Genomic DNA, 22,382 nt, shown 5'->3' on the forward strand with positions numbered 1-22,382 from the left:
CCCCCTTGCTCCAAAGGCAGTAAGGTAGCTGGGTTCAATGTAGTACAGCGGTGTAAAGTAACCTGCTCAGGGAGAAGAAGCGCACAGGTTAATCTCAAATGTCTTGCAGTGGACAAATGCTTAGGTTGTACTTGAGTTAGAATAGCAGTAATATATATATCATGTGGTGGAAATGCCAGGACCAAATCTGAGGCCTTGTTTAACATTGAATTTACAGCAATGATAGCTCTCACACATGATGGGGAACCTCGGGCCACAGGGTCTAGTCTAGCTGAATAATATACTATCGGGCTCTGCTGTGGTCCATGACTTTGTGTGAGAACCGCAGTGTCATGTCCATTTTGTTCAGTACAGTACAAAGTATATGCTTGCGTAGAGGTACTCCATGGATTGGTGTCACAAGCCGCTACCAAACACAACTCCTCCTCATTCAGCTGATAATCCAGAATACTTTGAGAATCTCACTTTTATCAGGTTCTGCAAATACTTGATTAATACAAAAACAAATAAAAATAAAACATTCCCAAAAACTTTACATCAAATTAACAATGTCCAGACAAGTTTTGTTTTGCCTTCTCCCTCATCTAAATCCATAAAGACTCGTGTGAGTGATGTCACCTCGCCTCCTGTGTAACTTTGCTGGAGGGGGATGGTCTCTTACACATAAACCAAAATTGTACCTGATCAGTTCCTTCACCCTTCCCCCCTTTGTGGACTCTGCGAGAGTGATGTAGCAGAGTTCACAACTACATCTCAACATAACACTAATTTAACCCCTTGTAATGTACAACAGCCTGAAACAAAAATGACTTTTTCCTGACAAACATTTGATCTTTACAATGACATAACTCATGTGTGAAATCAAAAACAAAACAATTGTAGTTAGTTATTCAATAAAACAGAAAATATTATCTCTGATCACATTAATTACTGCAAACCAATAAACAGTATATAAAAATAGGGAACGGTGGGGGGCACATACATTTTCAAAACCCCGTGTCTCACAGTATCTGTAGTTTAATACATCTGAATTAACATCAAAACACATGAAATCTGATCACATCATAACACATAAATATCGTAACTTTTATAACCAACAGCGCTTGCGCAAAAGAGAAGAAATGTATTTAGGTTTGTAGACATTACTGATATATATATATCTCAGCAGTGCATATTGAGATCCCTCTGTCTCATCAGCCCTGCAGACTGCACCCAGTCAGCCCCCCTCCTCCTCCTCTCAAACACAGCACACTTTAGGGGGGAGGGAGGTCACAAACTCGCAGCTTCTCACAATCTTCTTCTCTCACCATCTTAACACTTTCAATGCCGGCAAAACAACATACGTATCTGCAATCATTTATCACACCATTGTACAGGAATTATCTACGTTAATGTTTAACCGTACAATCTGACGGCCACCATCTCTATATTATGATGACGTGTTGTTTCATCAGTGAACTAAAACTGGAACTTCTGTAAATAGAAAAAACACTACAAATGACAAAATTAACAAGGTGATTATTTCATACTGATTTGGTTGGGCCGGGCGTGGCCACATCCTACGGAGGGGGCTTATAAAATCCACCTTCTTGTGTGAGTACCGGATATAACGGAACAACAGGTTTAGGTGTACCAAGATGGCCTCCTGGGGCGGGGAGTGGTGCCGAAGGCGTGGCATATATGGGAGGATCGGGGCGTGGAAAGTGACATGATACACAATATTCAACTTGGGGCGGGTTCTGTTAACCACAACTGGGACACTCCCACGAAGTTAGAATTCCACCGTCGCCATTATAGGGCGGTGGCTGGACACGTTCTTTGTAATACACATATTTGATGATTTTACCCTTTCTGTCTCGTATTTCTTGCTCAGTAAACTTGTCTTTAGTTATGGCTATGGCTGTTCTTTGCCAAGCTAATGCTTCATCTAACTTTCCTTCGTCACTTAATCTTCCCTTGTTTTCCCTAAGAGCTGCAGCCCATTCTTCCATCTATAAATATGCCACCTATGTGCATAACTTTCTTACTATTTTCTACATTCTTCTTGCCTTCTCTTTTTTCTACTATCTCTTTTGCGGTTAATGAACCACATTCCTTTGCCTGTCTCTTTGTTTTAAACACATTAAACATACTGTTCTATATTTAACACCGTCCTGAGAATGAAACCTTATTCTCGATGTTTCTGAACACAAAACACAATTTTTTTTTTTATTTTTTTTTAACACAATTATAACTGACTGTCTGTCTCTGTCGTCTTAATGGTATCAACCTATACCCTGCGACCAATTAAATTATTACACTTACACCTGTCGTCTTAATGGTATCAACCTATACCCTGCGACCAATTAAATTATTACACTTACACCTGTCGTCTTAATGGTATCAACCTATACCCTGCGACCAATTAAATTATTACACTTATACTTATCACCTATGCCGGCGAGACGCGACTATCTATACTATGATTCTTGGAACCACACAGCGGGTTAACTCTCTGTCGCTGAGAGTGTGGCCGGGATCGACTCCAAATACCTCGGTATCTTATCACCTGCTCACTCTCCCACACGGATAAGAGCCAATATTCATAAACATGAACTTAACCTTACCGTGTTTTATTTGAAGCTGATCAGACTTCCTGGGAGCGTGGCTGGTGATTCGATGTTGAGGCGTCTGGGGGTCGTCGATCACGGACACGGCTTATCCCTCGAGTGTGGCCCCACGTCGAGCGCCAAAATGTTCGGGTACTAATCAGTCTCAACCGGCAGGGATAATACGCTGAGTTCGTACGAAAGGAATCACACCACACAGAGTCTGGTACAAAGCTCCTCACTCAGCATCAGGCGTCACTGACCTATTTATTACACACATTTGTTCTATATCTCCTTTCTCCTGGGGGTGGGTACATGTTATCACACTTTTATAAAAGCACGTATCACTGTAAGCCTCTTGTTACTTTGTGTCATCCTTGGATAGGTTCACCCTTATCTGGTCCTTTAGATATGTCTTCATAGTTCATAGTTTGTTCATACCAGGAAGTGACTTGTTATTTTATTAGTGCGTAGTCCCTGTTCAGGGGCCATCTTGCCACGTATACTTATCTAATCCTATTACTATTGCTTCATCACAATTATGTACACAACTCTATAGTCTATATTTTATTAAAGAAAGAAAATTATTATAAACATTAACTTCTGTCCACTCCATCCTTCACAGTTGTCCTCGGGGAATTGTAATTGGCATTGAAGGCATTGTTCTTGTCATTCCTGGATGGTGGTTGTCATGGGACATTGTGGCTTTCATTGGAAAATCGTGACTTGGTTTAGAGACAGCGTGGCTGTCTTGAGGGCATTGTGACATTTTTTGAGGCATTGTGGTTTTTTGCTGGCATTGTGACTGGTAAAGTGGTCAATGAAGGCATTGTAGTTGTCATGAGGGCATTTTAGCTGTCATGGGGCATTATGGTTTTCATGGTTGTATAGCTAATGGCTAAGGGGGCAATGTGGCTAGCATTAGGTGCATTGAGAGGAGTATGACTGGCATGGAGGACTTTGTAGCTGTCATAGGGAATTATGACTGGCAAAATCAGAATAGATTTTATCGTTGCAGTCATGAAGGTATCTGTGGTTGTAATGGAGATATTGTGGGTGGCACGTGGGCATTGCAGCTGCCATGGGAGGCATTCCGTCTGGGATTGTGGACATTGTGGTTAAGATTGAGGAAGTGTAATTTGTTTTCAAAGGCATTGTGACGAGCATATTAGATATTTATTGATTATGGTTTGTCATGGGGACATTTTGGCTTTCATGGTGGCAATGTGGCTGAGATTAGAAACAGTGGGGTTGTTATGAGGGCAGTGTGACTATATTTCAGACATTAAAATAAATATAAATAGATAGGGAGTGATGAGTATGATCAATTTATTGTTCTTGTTTTTATCATTTGATAATAATATAAAAATTCTTTTCATTTCACTTTATCTGATCAGAGATGGTGCAAAACAAAAACAAAAATCTAACATTTCAAAGATTCACATATGTAAAAGCAACGTATTAATTAAAACAAATATAAGAAACTATAAGTAATACCTAATATAAATATAAAACTCTTCTAGGAATTGATTTTTCTGTAAATAAATAATATTGAGCCTTTTGACAGATCGTTGGAAATGAATCCACCTGTCATCCACACACTGTTATACTTGAAACAAAGTATTAAAGGGAAGGGAAAGAGAAAGATGTGGTCTAAACTAAATGGTAAATAAAATAAGTAGCTTTATTAGGTATGCATTAAATTAAATGTTAAAAGTCCATTGGTGCAAACGGTATGTGTGAGTGACCCCCAAACTCACATACCTTGGCCTGAGTAGGAAATAGATATTATATGAGAGATGCCACTAATGGAATATCAAGTGATTGCACTACCGCTATTGAGCACTAGGTGGCACGTGTCACTGCACTAAACTGAGAACAAAAGCTCCCGATGAGATAGTGGAATCAGTGGTGATATGGACCAATAAATCCGCTAGTGTAGCTAGCCCGTGCTGGAGAGGTGTGCCGATACCAACGGGCAGCTGAGGGGACCAATGTGGCCCACCACAAGTGTTGATTGATTAATAGGATTATTGGCCGCATTCACACACAACGATGTGCTGCGTTATAAATCGGCAGCTAAATAGACTTGATTGGAGTGAGTGTGATGTAGGTGATTCCACTGTAAGGGATATGAGGTAATTCCACTGAATTTAATTGTAATGTACACATTAATGGATTGTGAATAATGAGATGGTTTGAAAGTATAAATTGTAGTGGCTCAAAATAATTTGGTTGAAATCCAATTCACAATTAAAGCAACATATACGCTGAAGGAGTGTATAGCTGCGCTGATGTGACAGCCAGCAGCTGTAGAAAGTTGGTAAATAGTATTGATACGAGCCGCGCTGTTAAAACAGCGAACAGCTAATAGGGCTCAGAATTGACCCTACATTAAATGAGTGACCAGATGTAATCTGGCCACTTACACATTCAGCGTTATTGTTGCATTTGTATTGGACAGTTTGTGAGCGCAGGCAGACCTGACCGCTATCTGCCTGGAAGGCAGCGAATTGGAAGGCGGCTGTGAGGTGTGTCGCTGTCAGCTGGATGTAAACCCAGACACGGTAAGGAGCAACCGTTCACTGGGTTTAGTCTTATACTGGAGCGGTTAAAATAAATCCGCCCAGTAAGCTCAGTGTATGGATCAAGCTGATTAGTAGAGCAGTGAGGGTTCAGTAATTTAGACCCCACAAGCTCGCTACACCTCACCTATGGTCGGACTCGAGGATAATAATTTGCAACCTCGGGGAGACTGTGCCTGGAATTACCAGCCGTCAGACCATATCATGGTGGGAGGTGAGGGAGATAACCCAGCTGATCTGGATAAGACAGCGAGACACGCTAGCGGTATAGTGCAGTGAGACAGCTGACAACTGTCAGCCGTATTGTGTGGCGTGATCTATTGAGAGCTGAACAGGGACAGCTCTGGCCATGTGTAGGCACCAAGGATAATGGATTAAAAACCCGACGCGCGTTTCGCCAGCATTCTGGCTTCTTCCAGGGGTGGGAGGCCGCCATTGAAGTGCCCTATAAATAGGGTCCTTCTTGATTGACAGTCTCAGAGACCAATCAGAGACCTCAGTCTCGACTGGTATGATATGGGTAGGATTCTCTATAAATTATTATGAGAAGTTGCAAAAATTATTAACAGGACACCATGACTGCAAAAAACTATAACAAGTTGATGGAAAAAGAAAGAAATGAGGAGGATATATATTGAATTTTAACTTTCTAAAAAAAAAAACTGTCATTTTAATTTTATTTTAAATTTAAAAACAAAATGGATTGTATATTGAATGGCATGTAAATCCTATGATGGTAATAACGGTATACCTCGGACAGCGGAGAGGATGGAAAGTATATGTGTATATGAATATAAATGAGTGGCAGCACGAAAAGTATATACTAATATGAATCTATTACAGAAAACATCCGAAGCCAAAATTTTCGTTGAGTCCAAATGGACTCACTGTTTTCATGTTGAAAATCCATTCACTTTCCTTTTTCAAGAGTGCTTGATCTAAATTGCCCCTTCTGATGCCCATGCGTATTTCACACAAGGCCCAGCCTTTGAGGGTAGTCCAGTTGGAATTGTGAACATTCCCGAAGTGTCTGGCTATGGGGGTTGGATTAAATGGCTTATTTTTGATCCTGAAGTCCTGCTCATTTTTTGCAAAATTGATTATGGAGTTAATATGCTCACGGATCCGTATGCGCAGTTCTCTCTTGGTTTTCCCAATATATTTGAGACCGCATGGGCATTCGAGGCAATAGATTACTCCAGGGGTAGAGCAACTCATATGGTCAGAGATCCGATGGACAATACCAAAGGCATCTGTGAACTCTCGTTTGTCCACTAATACCCGACAGGCTCTACACATTTTACAAGGGTAGAAGCCAGGGTTAAGTACTGGCCTATTCTTGCTTATTCTTGAAAAATGACTCTGGACCAGAACGTTTGAAATGGTCTTACATTTTCTGTATCCCAGAGAGACCCTACTGGTAAGAAGGTTGTTGAGTACTGGGTCACTCAGTAAGATGTTCCAGTGACGGTTTAGAATGAGTGTCATTTCATCCCAACAGTCATTAAAATCAGTGACAAATCGTGGTTGAGACCGTTCTGTGTTAGTCTTTATTTTTGGGGTCAGCAGCGTTTCCCGATCTGTCCTCAGCGCCCAGTTGTAGGCTTTCTTGATGTTCCTTTTACTATAATTCCTACATAACAGTCTGTTCTTCAATTCTGTTGCCCGAGTCTTAAAGAGCTGAAAGGTGGAACAGTTTCATCTGAGCCTCAGGAATTCTCCCTTTGGAATGCCTCTGATGGTGTTAATGGAATGAGCACTTGTGGCATCCAGAAGGCTATTGGTGGCTGTTTTTTTGCGATAAAGATCTGTCTCTATTATGCCCCGCTCGTTGGTAAAAAGCCTAACATCCAAAAAGGGAATGGACTGATGGTCATATGTTAAGGTCAATTTGAGGTTAAAGTTGTTGGTGTTCAACACCTCTACAAATTCTTCAAGTTCCCTAGAAGAGCCATTCCAGATGAGTAAAATGTCATCTATGAATCTGCGCCAGATATTAATCCTGGAGGTAAAATTCTCCATTTCGGGACAGAAAACGTGACATTCTTATACTTGAAACAACCTTATTGGCCCCCTTAGCTGTCAATCAGCACTTACCATATATAAGGGCATCAGAACCGGCGGGTTACACCCCAAGAGGAAGCCGGCGAAACGCGCGTCGGGTGTTTAGTCCTAATTTAGCAACCAACGTGTAAGGTCCTAACTCTACCTAATGCTACCTCTAACATCAATCAATAGTCGGCAACGACTTGTATGTATAAACACTACTCCCTGGAAGAGAGCGGTGCCTACAATTTGACATACGCTGCTGGGTTGATTCCCTGACAGCGTTCCCTGAATTAGCAAATCGATGTACACAGGCTGTTCAGCCACTTTATTACACCACGCTGCTGGGCTGAATCCCTGACAGCGTTCACTGAATCAGAAAATTGATATACACAGGCTGCTCAGCCACTTTATTACATCGTGCTGCTATTCACTGTTTCTCCCGTGACGACGGTGAGAACAGACAGCAAGCACCTAATCAATAGGGCACCTTACAAAGTGCACTGCCATCTTCAAATAGACGAGCTGCATCGCTGCTGATCCTATTTGTGAGGATCAGCGTTGTATGCCATTTACACTGCTGCTGCTGACGGTCTTCCACGTATTACGGTGGTAACTGACAGCAAGCACATAAGAATCAGGGCTTTCAGTAGTGCTCATTTACATAAGTCACTACATCGCTGTTTAAATAACTAAAAATGTCAGCACTACAATTACAACGCTGCTGACCCCAATAGTGAGGATTATAAGTGTGCACCATCTACAAAGGTGGAACACACAGGCTATTTAGCTAAAATACCTTAATGTGCTGCTGCCTATGAGTTCCCACGAACACAAGGTGAAAACTGACAGCAAGCATTTAAGAATTGGGGCATTTTTGTGGCGCTTATTCATACAGGCTACCGCATCACTGTTCAGCAACTACAATTTAAATGCTCAAACTCTAGCACAATATTCTATCGTGCTTCTGCCTATTATATTTGGTATTTATACCAAAGAAGAGACGCTGTAATAGTGATTATTGAATAACAATTAATGCTGAGATATTCAATATATACAAGAGAACCTCAACAAATGGATACAATGCCTATTAACTAACATTGAATGCTGATACACTCAGTGCATTCATGAGAATCTCAAGAAATTGATACAATGTTTACTAACCAACAACATTTATGATACACTCGGTGCACATAAGAGAACTCTAGGAAATTGATACAGTGTCCACTGACTAGCAGCAAAGCTGATTTATTCAGTGCACACAATATAAGCACACTTGGAATAATAATCATTATACCACTGTTATCAGATCTCTACTCAGTCCACCATAGAGTAGAGAATAAAGCACAATTTAAAATAATTTATTTATCAATTTCAGCCTAAGATCTGAATATGGTTTTTGTATGACAATAGCATTGGACGGTTAACTATTAATAGGCAAATTTTGCTCTTATAGTGCAGGATAAGGGGTTACCTGCACTGCAATTTATTCTGACCTACATTGGACATTTGTAAAAAAAAATATTTTATAATGTTAAAATTAATTAGTCAATAAAGTTTATTATTTTTATTACTCGAAATTTTACAAAAGAACCACAACTCTTTCCCTTTCTCCCTATTTCCTAAATAAAATGACTGTCATGGATGCATTGTGGCTGCCTGGAAAGCATTGAGGTGTATACTTGGCCATTGTTGCTGGTAAAATTGACAGTGAGGGAATTGTAATTTTCATAGCCGAATATTAGCTGTTGTAGGGAAATAGTGACTGTCATGTGGCCTTTACCTCTCATGTGGCACTGTGGCTGCCTTGATGGCATTGTATCATGAGACATTAAGGGCATTGTGGCTGGCATGGAGGGTATTGTTGCTGGCATAAGAGTCATAGAGGGCATTGCGGTTGTCATAGGCCATATTTGCTGGGATGAGGGACATTATTGTTGTCATGGTGGCATTTTGCCTGGATTAAGGGGCATTGTGGACATTGTAGCTGTCCAGGGGGCATTTTGACCGGGAAAAGGAGCATTGTTGATTTCATAGTGGCATTGCGGCTAACGTGCCATCATGCTGGCATTGGGGCTTTGTAATTAGCAATGGGGAAGTGAGTACATTGTGACTGGCAAGTGAGAGCATTTTGGCTGTCATAGGGGCATTGAATGTATGTGGTTGTCATTTAGTCATCGTGGTTTGCGAAGGGGGACGAGAGGGCATTGTGGCTGGTATGGAGCTAATATGATTGGCATATGAGCATTAAAGGTTCGTGGTCGTCATTGGGGCATAAGTGCCATTTATGGTATTGCTGCATGGATAAAGTACATATTTGACATTCTGGGTTACAGAATGCTTTGCGATTGTCATAGGGACATTTTAGTAGGCATATGGGTTATTCAGGGCATTGTGGCTGGCATGGAGGAGATTTTTGTTGTCACAGGGCATTGTGATTGTCATAATAGACATTAAGCAAATTGTGTTGTTCATTGGGGCATTTTGGTTGGCATAAGGAGCATTGGCGGCATTATTTTGGGGATAATGTACATTGTGGCTGGCATGGGGGAATTGTGAAAAGGGATATAGCTGTTGTCATGACAGCATTGTGCCTGGTATGGGGGCATTTGTTGGTGGTATGGAGGCTTTCTTTTTGAAAAGGGGGCATTGAGTGCATTGTGGTTGACATGAAGGGCATTGTAACTGACATAATCCCATTGTGGTTGGCATTTGTTAGGGATCTGCCAGGTACTACGTCTAGGTATACTCCTGGGATTAATCAATCTACACCTGAGGCCAGACCTGTTCGACTGACACCATCTCCCACCAACCAGGGTGGCAGGCTCAGGAGTGGGAGAGCCTATCGCGGCCTGGTCAGTCGGAGTTAGCTCCGCCCCCTGTCCTTTATTACCTGCCGTGTTCTCTTCCTCAGTGCTTGTAATTCTTCTGGATTCCTGGCCCCACTGCTGCTTGCTCCAGCCTGCTTCTGCCGTGCTTCTGCCTTGCTGCAGTTCTGCTTGACCTGCTTTGCTTTGCCCCTGGCTTGCTTCCTTCTCAGTGCTCACTTTGGTATACTCCACTTCATCCTGGTCCTGACTACTCATTCACCGCTCCGTTTCCTCGCGGCGTTCCGTGGGCTACTGCCCCTTCCCTTGCGTGTTCCCTGTTTGTTCTCCCGTGCACTTAGACAGCGTAGGGACCGCCGCCCAGTTGTACCCCGTCGCCTAGGGCGGGTCGTTGCAAGTAGGCAGGGACAGGGCGGTGGGTAGATTAGGGCTCACTTTCCCTTCACCTCCTTCCTGCCATTACATAATTACAAGCCCCTACCTAGTCTACCATTTCTCCTACGCTGATGCTATCATGGACCCCCTTGAGACCCTGACCCAGCAGATGCAGGGCCTCTCCCTACAGGTCCAGGCCCTGGCCCAGAGGGTCAACCAGGGTGACGCTGCCTTAGTAGTACCCCTCACCTCTAGAACCTGACTTCAAGTTACCTGACCGGTTCTCAGGGGACCGTAAGACGTTTCTCTCCTTCCGGGAGAGTTGCAGACTGTATTTCCGCCTAAAACCCCACTCCTCAGGTTCCGAGAACCAGCGGGTGGGTATCATCATATCCCGACTCCAGGAAGGGCCCCAAGAGTGGGCCTTCTCCTTGGCTCCTGACGCCCCTGAACTTTCCTCTGTTGATCATTTTTTCTCTGCCCTCGGACTCATTTACGACGAGACTGACAGGACTGCTTTAGCGGAGAGTCAGCTGGTGACCTTACGTCAGGGTAGGAGACCGGTTGAGGAATACTGTTCTGATTTTAGAAAGTGGTGCGTAGCTTCTCGGTGGAACGATCCAGCCCTAAGGTGCCAGTTTAGGTTAGGATTAGCTGACGCCCTGAAGGATCTGCTGGTTAGCTACCCCTCTTCTGACTCCCTTGACCAGGTTATGGCCCTAGCAGTACGACTTGACCGACGTCTCAGGGAACGTCAGCTTGAACGCTTCAATGTGCTCCCCTCTGACTTTTCTGCGATCCCCCCCGAGGTCCCGTCTCCTCGCCCCTCCACGGAGGACTCGGAGGTACCTATGCAACTCGGGGCCTCCATGTCCCCTCGACAACGTAGGGAGTTTCGCAGAATGAATGGTCTCTGCTTCTACTGTGGGGACGACAAGCATCTACTGAACACCTGTCCCAGGCGCAAGAATAAAAAGCCGGAAAACTTCCGCGCCTAAGTGATCATCGGGGAGGTCACTTGGGCGCACAGGTATTTCCCGTTAATGTGAAACGCAATAAAATTTTGCTTCCCTTTCAGGTCTCGTTTGCTGGCCGGTCTGCCACGGCCAGTGCTTTCGTGGATTCTGGCTCATCTGCTAATATCATGTCTGTGGAATTTGCTATGTCTCTAAAGATGCCTTTTATTGATTTACCTTATCCTATCCCTGTAGTAGGTATCGACTCAACTCCCCTTGCTAGTGGTTATTTTACTCAGCATACTCCTGTTTTTGAACTCCTGGTTGGCTCCATGCATTTGGAGCAGTGCTCTGTACTGGTGATGCAGGGATTATCGTCTGATCTGGTATTAGGTCTTCCCTGGTTGCAGTTGCATAATCCCACGTTTGATTGGAATACTGGGGATCTCACCAAATGGGGTAGTGAATGTCTTATGTCATGTCTTTCCGTTAACTCTATTTCTCCCCGGGAGGAGGTAAACACGCTTCCTGAGTTTGTTCAGGACTTCACCGATGTGTTTTCTAAGGAGGCCTCCGAGGTGTTGCCCCCCCATAGAGATTACGATTGCGCCATCGATTTGGTGCCTGGTGCCAAGCTTCCTAAGGGTAGGATATTTAATCTTTCATGTCCTGAACGTGAAGCTATGAGGGTGTATATCCAAGAATGCCTGGCCAAGGGTTTCATTCGCCCCTCGACTTCTCCTGTAGGTGCTGGCTTCTTCTTCGTGGGGAAGAAGGATGGTGGTCTTAGGCCGTGCATTGATTATCGTAACCTGAATAAGGTCACCGTAAGGAACCAGTACCCACTTCCTTTGATTCCGGATCTTTTTAATCAGGTTCAGGGAGCCCAATGGTTTTCTAAGTTCGATCTACGGGGGGGCATATAACCTTATCCGCATCAAAGAGGGGGATGAGTGGAAAACTGCGTTCAACATACCCGAGGGTCATTTCGAATACCTGGTCATGCCCTTTGGGTTGTGTAATGCCCCTGCTGTCTTCCAGAATTTTATTAATTAAATCCTGAGAGATTACCTGGGTAATTTTCTTGTTGTGTACCTTGATGACATACTGGTGTTTTCCAAGGACTGGTCCTCCCACGTGGAACATGTCAGGAAGGTGCTCCAGGTCCTTCGGGAGAATAATCTGTTTGCTAAGACTGAAAAATGTGTCTTTGGGGTACAGGAGATACCATTTTTAGGGCAAATCCTCACTCCTCATGAATTCCGCATGGACCCTGCCAAGGTTCAGGCTGTGGCGGAATTGGTCCAACCTGCCTCCCTTAAGGCGTTACAGTGTTTTTTAGGGTTCGCCAACTATTACAGGAGATTTATTGCCAACTTCTCGGTCGTCGCTAAGCCTCTTACGGACCTTACTCGCAAGGGTGCTGATGTCCTCCATTGGCCCCCTGAGGCCGTCCAGGCCTTTGAGACCCTCAAGAAGTGCTTTATCTCGGCCCCCGTGCTGATTCAGCCCAACCAAGAGGAGCCATTTATTGTGGAGGTTGACGCATCCGAGGTGGGAGTGGGGGCCGTCTTGTCCCAGGGTACCAGCTCCCTCACCCATCTCCGCCCCTGTGCTTACTTCTCTAGGAAGTTTTCGCCCACGGAGAGTAACTATGATATTGGCAACCGCGAACTTCTAGCCATTAAATGGGCTTTTGAGGAGTGGCGGCACTTCCTGGAGGGGGCCAGGCACCAGGTAACGGTCCTTACGGATCACAAGAATCTGTTTTTCCCAGAATCGGCCCGGAGGCTTAATCCTAGACAAGCTCGGTGGGCACTATTCTTTACCAGATTTAATTTCTTGGTTACCTATAGGGCTGGGTCCAAGAATATTAAGGCTGATGCTCTGTCACGTAGTTTCATGGCCAATCCTCCTTCCGAGAAGGATCCTGCTTGTATTTTACCCCCTGGTATAATCGTTTCTGCCACGGATTCTGATTTAGCTTCTGATATCGCGACTGATCAGGGTGCAGCTCCCGGGAACGTCCCTGGGGACAAACTGTTTGTTCCCCTGCAATACCGGCTAAGGGTACTCAGGGAAAACCATGACTCCGCTCTATCTGGTCATCCTGGCATCTTGGGCACCAAACACCTCATTACCAGAAACTATTGGTGGCCTGGGTTGCCTAAAGACGTTAGGGCTTACGTCGCTGCTTGTGAGGTTTGCGCTAGGTCCAAAACCCCTAGGTCCCGACCTGCGGGCCTACTACGTTCCTTGCCCATTCCCCAGAGACCTTGGACCCATATCTCCATGGATTTTATCACCGATTTGCCTCCATCTCAGGGCAAGTCGGTGGTGTGGGTGGTGGTAGACCGCTTCAGCAAGATGTGCCACTTTGTGCCCCTTAAGAAGCTACCTAACGCCAAGACGTTAGCTTCTTTGTTTGTGAAACACATCCTGCGTCTCCATGGGGCCCCAGTCAATATCGTTTCTGACAGAGGGGTACAATTTGTTTCCTTATTTTGGAGAGCTTTTTGTAAAAAGTTGGAGATTGATCTGTCCTTCTCCTCCGCCTTCCATCCCGAAACTAATGGCCAAACGGAAAGGACTAACCAATCCCTGGAACAATATTTAAGGTGTTTCATCTCTGACTGTCAATTCGATTGGGTCTCATTCCTTCCCCTTGCTGAATTTTCCCTGAATAACCGGGTCAGTAACTCGTCAGCGGTCTCCCCGTTTTTCTGTAATTTCGGGTTTAACCCAAGGTTCTCCTCCGTTTCCCCTGGTTGTTCCAATAATCCTGAGGTAGAGGATGTTCATCGGGAACTGTGCACCGTCTGGGCCCAGGTTCAGAAGAACCTAGAGGCGTCCCAGAGCGCACAAAAGATTCAGGCGGATAGTAAACGTTCTGCTAACCCCCGGTTTGTCGTCGGGGATTTGGTCTGGTTGTCGTCCAGGAACTTGCGCCTTAAGGTCCCGTCCAGGAAGTTTGCTCCCCGATTTATTAGACCTTATAAGATCATTGAAGTCCTCAACCCTGTATCCTTCCGTCTGGAGCTGCCCCCATCCTTTCGTATACATGACGTCTTCCATGCCTCCCTCCTTAAACGCTGCTCCCCGTCCTGGTCCCCCTCGAGGAAACCTCCTGTTCCTGTTCTCACCCCTGAGGGGGTGGAATTCGAGGTGGCCAAGATTATGGACAGTAGGATGGTCCAGGGCTCCCTCCAGTACCTGGTCCATTGGAGAGGATACGGGCCGGAGGAGAGGACTTGGGTACCTGCCCGTGATGTTCACGCTGGGGTATTGATCAGGAGGTTCCACCTTTTCTTCCCTACTAAACCGGGTCCTCTTAGTAAGGGTCCGGTGGCCCCTCATAAAAGGGGGAGTACTGTTAGGGATCTGCCAGGTACTACGTCTAGGTATACTCCTGGGATTAATCAATCCACACCTGAGGCCAGACCTGTTCGACTGACACCATCTCCCACCAACCAGGGTGGCAGGCTCAGGAGTGGGAGAGCCTATCGCCGCCTGGTCAGTCGGAGTTAGCTCCGCCCCCTGTCCTTTATTACCTGCCGTGTTCTCTTCCTCAGTACTTGTAATTCTTCTGGATTCCTGGCCCCACTGCTGCTTGCTCCAGCCTGCTTCTGCCGTGCTTCTGCCTTGCTGCAGTTCCGCTTAACCTGCTTTGCTTTGCCCCTGGCTTGCTTCCTTCTCCGTGCTCACTTTGGTATACTCCACTTCATCCTGGTCCTGACTACTCATTCACCGCTCCGTTTCCTCGCGGCGTTCCGTGGGCTACTGCCCCTTCCCTTGCGTGTTCCCTGTTTGTTCTCCCGTGCACTTAGACAGCGTAGGGACCGCCGCCCAGTTGTACCCCGTCGCCTAGGGCGGGTCGTTGCAAGTAGGCAGGGACAGGGCGGTGGGTAGATTAGGGCTCACTTTCCCTTCACCTCCTTCCTGCCATTACAGCATTGAGCTCCTTGTGGCTGTAATAAAGACATAGTGGGTGAGATAAGAGACATTGTAGGTGTCATCAGGGCATTTTGGCGGAGATAAGGGATTTTGCGAATGTTATGGGAACATTGTCATGGGGCATTGTAGTTGTCACATGGGCATTGAGGCTGTTGTGGTTGTCATGGTTGTATTGTGGTCGGTTTATGGCATTGAGGGCAATGTGGCTGGCATAATGGGTTTTAAGGGCATTGTGAGTGGAAATAGAGATACTGTAGACATTGTAGCTGTCAAAAGGATATTTTGGCCTGGATATGGGTTTTTGTTGATTTATTGGTGCCATTGTGACTTTCATGGGGTTTTAGTGGCTGTCATGGGGCTTTGTGGTTGGTTGGCAATGTGGCTGGCATGGTGAACACTGTGGTTAACGTTGGGGCATTAAAGCTGGGATAAGGGACATAGCAGGTATTCTATGGCCAAAAGGGGATGTGAGGACATTTTGGCAGTTAGGGAGGCAGTATGTTTGGCATACGGTTATTAAAGGTTTGTAGTTGTCATTGGGGCATTGTGTCTGGCATGGGGGCATTGTGGCTGGACTGTGGCATTATGGCTGACATGAGGGCTTTGTGGCTGTCTTGGAGATATTGTGTTTGGCAAATAGAAAATTAAGGGCATTCTGGCTGGCATGGAGGTCATTGTAACTGGCAAAGGAGGAAGGGAGGGCACTTTAGTTATAATGGGGATTTGTGGCCGGCGTAGGGGCATTAAAGGCTTGTGGTGGGCATAGAGGCTTTGTAGCGAGCATAAGGTCCATTGACCGCGTTGTTGCAGGGATAACGTATATTGTGGCTGGCATGAGGGAATTCTGACTGGAAAAAGGGATATAGCGGTTGTCATATCAGCATTGTAGCTATTATGGGGGCATTGTGGGTGGTATGCAGGCTATTTTTTTTGGAAAGGGGCCATTGGGGGCGTTCTGGGTGATACGAAGGGCATTGTAACTGGCATAATCCCATTGTGGTTGGCTAAAAAGGAATTGAATGCACTGCGGCTGGCTTGAAGCTCGTTGTGGCTGTAATAAAGAAGTAGTGGCTGAGATAAGCAACATTGTGGGCATTAGGGCTGGCATGGAGAGCATTGAGGTATTTTTATCGGCATTGTGGTTGATAAAATGGCTCTTGAGGCATTATAGCTATCAAGGGTCAATTAGCCGTCGAGGAGCATTGTGGCTGTCATAGTTGTTTTGCCGTTGGTCTATTGATGTTGCCATGTAAAGCTTTATAGTTGTTATAGGGCATTGGGGAAGATATAGGAGGCATTCAGAGTAATTTTACTGCTACGGTGAATATTGTGGCCTTCATAGGAGCATTGTGGCTGGCATAGGGAGCATTGTGTTTTTCCTCAGGAAATTCAAATCAACATTGGTGTCTTTGTTGCTGGTATATGGTGCATTCCAGAATTATGGTTGTCAGCGGACATTGTGGCTTTCATGGGGGCACCATGATTGGGATTAGAGACAGGGTGGCTGTCATGATGGCAATGTGAGTTTTTTTGGAGGCATTGGGGTTTTTATTTGGGCTTTGTGACTGGTAAATTGGTCATTGTAGTTGTCATAAGGGCATTTTGGTTGTCATGGGGGCTGTGTGGTTGTCATAAGATGCATTGAGGGCATTGTGGTTGTCATGGTTCTTTTCTTAATGGGGCATTGGGGGCAATGTGACTGGCATAAGGTGCATTGTGGGTGGGATGAGGAACACCGTACACTGCATCTTTTATGGAGGCTTTTTGGCTGTAATGTGAAATATTGGTTATTTCATGGGTACATTGTGACTGTCAGGGGCATTGTGACTATGATGGGGTTTTTGCAGTTCGTTGACAAATATTGAGGGCATTTTGGCTTTTTGGACATAGCAGCTGTCATGAGGGCATTTCGGCTGCCAGGTGTCATTATTGCTAGCATAGGGGACGTGTCTGTCATGTGGTGGTTGGCAAAAGAGAAAGTGAGGGCCTTGTGTCTGGCATGGAGGGCATTGTGTCTGTCAAAGGGATAATTTAGGAAGTTTTGGCTGTCATGGGGACATTGTGGCTTGAGTAGGGGCATTGAAGGTTTGTGGATGTCATTGTGGCATTCGGCTGGCATAAGGGGCTTTGAGAGAAATATAACTGGCATGGAGGTCATTGTGGCTGTCATGCGGCAGTATTATTGGCAAAAACAGAATTGAGGGCATAGTGGCTGGTATGGAGGGCATTGCACCTATAATGAAGCTATTATGGTTAGGATAAGGCACATTTTGTGTATCACTATGTCATAGTGGCTCTTATGGGAGCGTTGTTGCTGGCATTTGGACATTGTTGTTTGAATGGGAGCCATTGTGGCTGGTATTGGAGCATTCCGACTTGAATAAGGCATATAGTGAGTGGCATTATGGCATTGAGATTTGCATTATCATAGTTGTCATGAGAGCATTTTGGTTGTCATGGGGCATTGTGGTTGTCAGAAGAGGCATTAAGGGCATTGTGGTTAATTGGCTGTATTCCGAATGGCTAAGGAGGCATTGAGGGCAATGTGGCTGGCATGGAGGGACTTGTGAATGTAATGGAGATATTGTGGCTGGAATAAGGGACATTGTGAATGTCATGCGGGCACAGTGGCACTTATGAGGGCATTGTTGCTTAAATTGGAGCCATTGTGGCTGGGATTGGGGCATTTGGATAAGACATATAGCGGGTGTTATGTGGGCATTGTGGCTTGCATTAGGGACATTGTGGGTAGAATAGGGGCAATCTAGTTGGCATAGGGCCATTAATGGCCTTGTGACTGGCATGGAGGGCATTGTGTCTGTCATTCCCGCATTGTCATTGGCAAAAGGGGAATTGAGAGCATTGTGTCTGTAATGGACATATTGTGACTGGGCTATGGGACAATGTGACAATTTGTGGCTAACATTGGGGATATTTTGATTGGGATAAGGGACCTAGCGGGTTTCATGTGTCTGTCATGTGCTTATTAGCAAAGGGGGAAGTATGGGCATTGTGGCTTTCATAGGGGCATAGTGGCTTTCAAAGGAGCATAGACGGTCTGTGGTTTACATTTTGGCATTGGGGCTTGCATAAGGGGCATTGACACCATTGTTGCATGGATAAAAAACATTGTGGTTGCATGAGAGAGAGTGTTGATTTTATGAAGGCTTTGTGGCTGTAATGGAGGCATTGTGATTAAGAAATGTGGAATTGAGGGCATTGCGACTTGCATGGAGGGCATTTTGGCTGTCATAGTGGCATTGTGCCTGTTATAAAAGACATTGTGGGTTTCATGAGGACAATAGTAACTTTTACAGGAAGTTTGTTGCTAACATTTGGCATTGTGGCTGCCTTGGGGGCATTGAGGGCATTGTCTTCATTGGCGCATTGTATCTTACATGGGAGCTTTGTGGCTGTCATGGGGGCATTTTAGTTTGCATGGAGTTGCATGTTCATGGAGTTTGTGTGTTGCATGGGGGACATTTTGGCGGTCATTGTAGCAGGGATAAGGGGTATCGCCGGCATTGCTGCTGGGATAAAGTGCACTGTGGCTGGCATGGGGGCTTTGTGGCCGGCATAGTGGCAATTGACAGCATAGTGGCTCTCATTGAGGCATTATGGCGGAGATAACAGAGATTGCGTGTGTCATGGGATCAATGTGGCTGTCATGGGGTTTTAGTGACTTAAAAGGAGGCAATGTAAGAAACATGGGGCATAATGTAATATAACCGAAAAGCACAGCATGGATCTGAGCAGCCCAAGAGAAGTGAACTGCGGCTGTTAGCAAGCAAAAAAAAATTTGTGTGATGTGAGCTAGATCCTGGGGCGTGTACCCACACAAGCATCCAAAGCATAAATATATAACCTAAAAAAGAAGATGCCAGAAGACTAGAAGTATAAGAAATTGAAAAAATACTTTATTGAGGACAACATGTAGACGTACTGAGATAAAAAACGAATCCATAAACCAACAGGTTAAAAGGACATACAAGCCATGCAGCTCATGAAATAAATAAATTGTATAAGTATAAATACATTAAAAAATGCCTGGTTGTAAACACTATCACTGTAAGCAATAACAAGTTAATTCCTGCCAAACACAGTTTAAATCAACATAGAATGGACAAATACCATATGAAATAATTGAATTAACAGGTATATGTGAAGATGGCAGAAAGTAAACATTGCTAATGAATGAAACAGTATAGAAACAAATTGCGATAGTTAAACATACCCATGGTAAGTCCAGGACTAGATGCACAGCAAGATGTCCACCCCAAATATATATATATATATATATATTGGGCATAATGTGGCTATTATAAAAAAAAACTTGTAGTTGGCATGGGGGCATGGTAGATGGGATAAGGTACAATGGTGGAATTTATGAGGGCATTCTGGTTGGCCTGAATAGCATTGTGGCTTTTTTTGTGTATTGTGGCCGGCATAGAGGGCACTACGGTTGTTATGTGGGAATTTTGGTTGGATTTAGCAGGTATTGAGAGTATTGTGACTTGCTTAGGGGGCATTGATGACTTTGTGGTTGTCATGTGGGGGAAATGTGGCTTGCACTGAGAACTCTGTGGCTGGCATTGGAGCCATTTAGATGTTATGGGACAATGTAGCTGTAATAGGTGCATTTTGACTGTCATTGGAACTTTGTGGCAGTCCGGAATTTAGGAAAGCAAAGAAGAAAAATGTATTTTACTCAAAGGGTTTTTGTTCCAGGAGGCTCAAGTTAAGTGAGAAACGGTTATTTAAACAGTTGAGTAAAACTATGTTTTCAGTCTTATGTAGGGCTGTTAATTGATACATTTCCTGAAAGTGTGTTACATAGTTACATAGTTAGTACGGTTGAAAAAAGACACATGTCCATCAAGTTCAAACAAGGGATAGGAAAAGGGAAGGTAAAAATTTCTACACATAGAAGCTAATACTTTTTTGTTCTAGGAAATTATCTAAGCCTTTTTTAAAGCCATCTACTGTCCCTGCTGTGACCAGCTCCTGCGGTAGACTGTTCCATAGATTCACTCACAGTTCTCACAGTAAAGAAGGCTTGTCGCCTCTGCAGGTTGAACTCATGTGCCCCCTTAGTCGTCTTTTTTTCAAGGCTAAATAGGTTTTATTCTTTTAATCTTTCCTTATAACTTAGAATCTCCTTGCCTCTTATTAGCTTTGTTGCTCTTCTTTGTACTTTTTCCAACTTCAGGGCATCCTTTCTATGAACTGGAGCGCAGCACTGAACTGCATATTCTAGATGAGGCCTCACTAATGCTTTGTAAATTGGTAATATTACATCCCTGTCCCGCGAGTCCATGCCTCTTTTAATACACGACAATATCTTGCTGGCCTTTGAAGCAGCTGATTGACATTGCATGCTGTTATTTAGTTTATGATTTACAAGTACACCCAGATCCTTCTCAACAAGTGAATCCCCCAGTGTAGCTACCCCTAGGACATATGATGCATGCAGGTTGTTGGTACCCAGATGCATAACTTTACATTTATGTACATTCAACTTCATTTGCCAACTGGATGCCAAACACTTAGTTTGTTTAAATCCGCTTGCAATTCGCGAACATCTTCCATAGACTGAACTATATTACATAGCTTGGTGTCATCTGCAAAAATAGAAATAGTGCTATTAATCCCATCCTCTATATCATTAATAAGTAAGTTGAATAATAGTGGTCCCAGCACAGAACCCTGGTGTACACCACTTATTTTTTTTCTTTATCAAAGATTTTTATTTTGAAAATATAACAATACAGAAACATTTCACGGTTTGTGCAAAAAAAACACCAGACAACAAAAGGAAACACATACAGACAAAGCGCCTCCGGTAGGTAACCCTGGTGTACACCACTTATAACCAGGGACCATTCAGAGTAGGAATCATTGACCACATTGAGCCAATTCTCAATCCAATTACAAACGATACTATCTAAACCTATAGTTCTTAATTTACCCATTAGACATCTATGAGGGACACTGTCAAATACCTTTGAAAAGTACAAAAAAACACTATATCCACAGCGGCCTCTCTGTCTAGGCTTCTGCTCACCTCTTCATAAAAACAAATCAGGTTAGTTTGACAACTTCTGTCCTTAGTAAAGCTGTGCTGGCTGTCGCTTATAATACAATTTTTTGTCACATAATCCTGTATATAGTCCCTCAATACCCCCTCAAACATTTTCCCCACGATGTATGTTAAGCTTACTGGTCTATAATTACCCGGGGAAGACCTCGAGCCCTTTTTGAAAATAGGCACCACATTTGCCCTGCCTCTCTGAATATTTGTCTCTCTAGGGATTTAGTCAGAAGTTGCTGCCCCATATCCAGCTATTTTAGTTACTAGTGATATCACTGTGTGTCCTAACTTGGCGCATGTGAGGTCTTTATTGAATATGTGATATTTTTCCTGATGGATGATATTAGCTGTACTGTGTCCTCTCTAGGCCACATTTAGGTCCATGTCATACAGGAGTTGTAAATGGTCCACTGAATGGATTGTAGAATGGATTTCTGTTTTATACAGGTGTGAAGGAGAGTGCTATCTCTTCTTGGCATCTGATCTTTGGTGTGATTGGTAACTAATTTAGGAGTTGTGATTAGGGACAATTATATTCTACTTGTGACTTCTAGTCAGGATGGGGTGATCGGTGCATAGTCTTGGATAGGAAGACTTTAGGTGGGATCTCTAGTTTGGCCCTCTGAATGTATCACAGAAAGGGTTTAATTGGCCCTTAAAATATTTGGGGGTTTCATTAGAAACTAGGCACACTAAAATCTCTTTACTGTTTCCAATACATCTATAGCATATACCAGGAACGTATTATCACACCTCTTTCTTGATTTTTTTTCCTAGGTGTCTATTTGAAAGTGAAGAAAAGCAAGATATGGATTCCTCCAGACAGCGGCAATAGAGGAATCAAATGACTGGTAATTAATATTATTATTAATTACTGATAATTATCAGGCTAGTTTCTAGCTCTGGACTTTCAGTGGTGTGGTAATACATTCCTGGTATATAAGGATATATGTCTCGTA

At 44.2% G+C, this 22,382-nt stretch overlaps 1 long non-coding RNA gene across 8 annotated transcripts in view; it reads left to right on the top strand.

Annotated features, from left to right (window-relative positions):
* Nucleotides 1-22,382, top strand: part of LOC142749471 (uncharacterized) — a 166,114-nt gene that overhangs the window by 87,605 nt on the left and 56,127 nt on the right. For 7 of the 8 annotated variants that reach the window (XR_012882415.1, XR_012882417.1, XR_012882418.1 and 4 more), the window contains one exon: nucleotides 22,201-22,274. The exons of the other annotated variant lie outside the window; for it this stretch is intronic. This is a non-coding gene — a long non-coding RNA (uncharacterized LOC142749471). The remainder of the gene's footprint in view (nucleotides 1-22,200; nucleotides 22,275-22,382) is intronic. 8 annotated transcript variants of the gene reach the window in all.

The sequence above is a fragment of the Rhinoderma darwinii genome, chromosome 3 (genome assembly GCF_050947455.1).
Source record: "Rhinoderma darwinii isolate aRhiDar2 chromosome 3, aRhiDar2.hap1, whole genome shotgun sequence".
Lineage (NCBI taxonomy): Eukaryota > Metazoa > Chordata > Amphibia > Anura > Rhinodermatidae > Rhinoderma > Rhinoderma darwinii.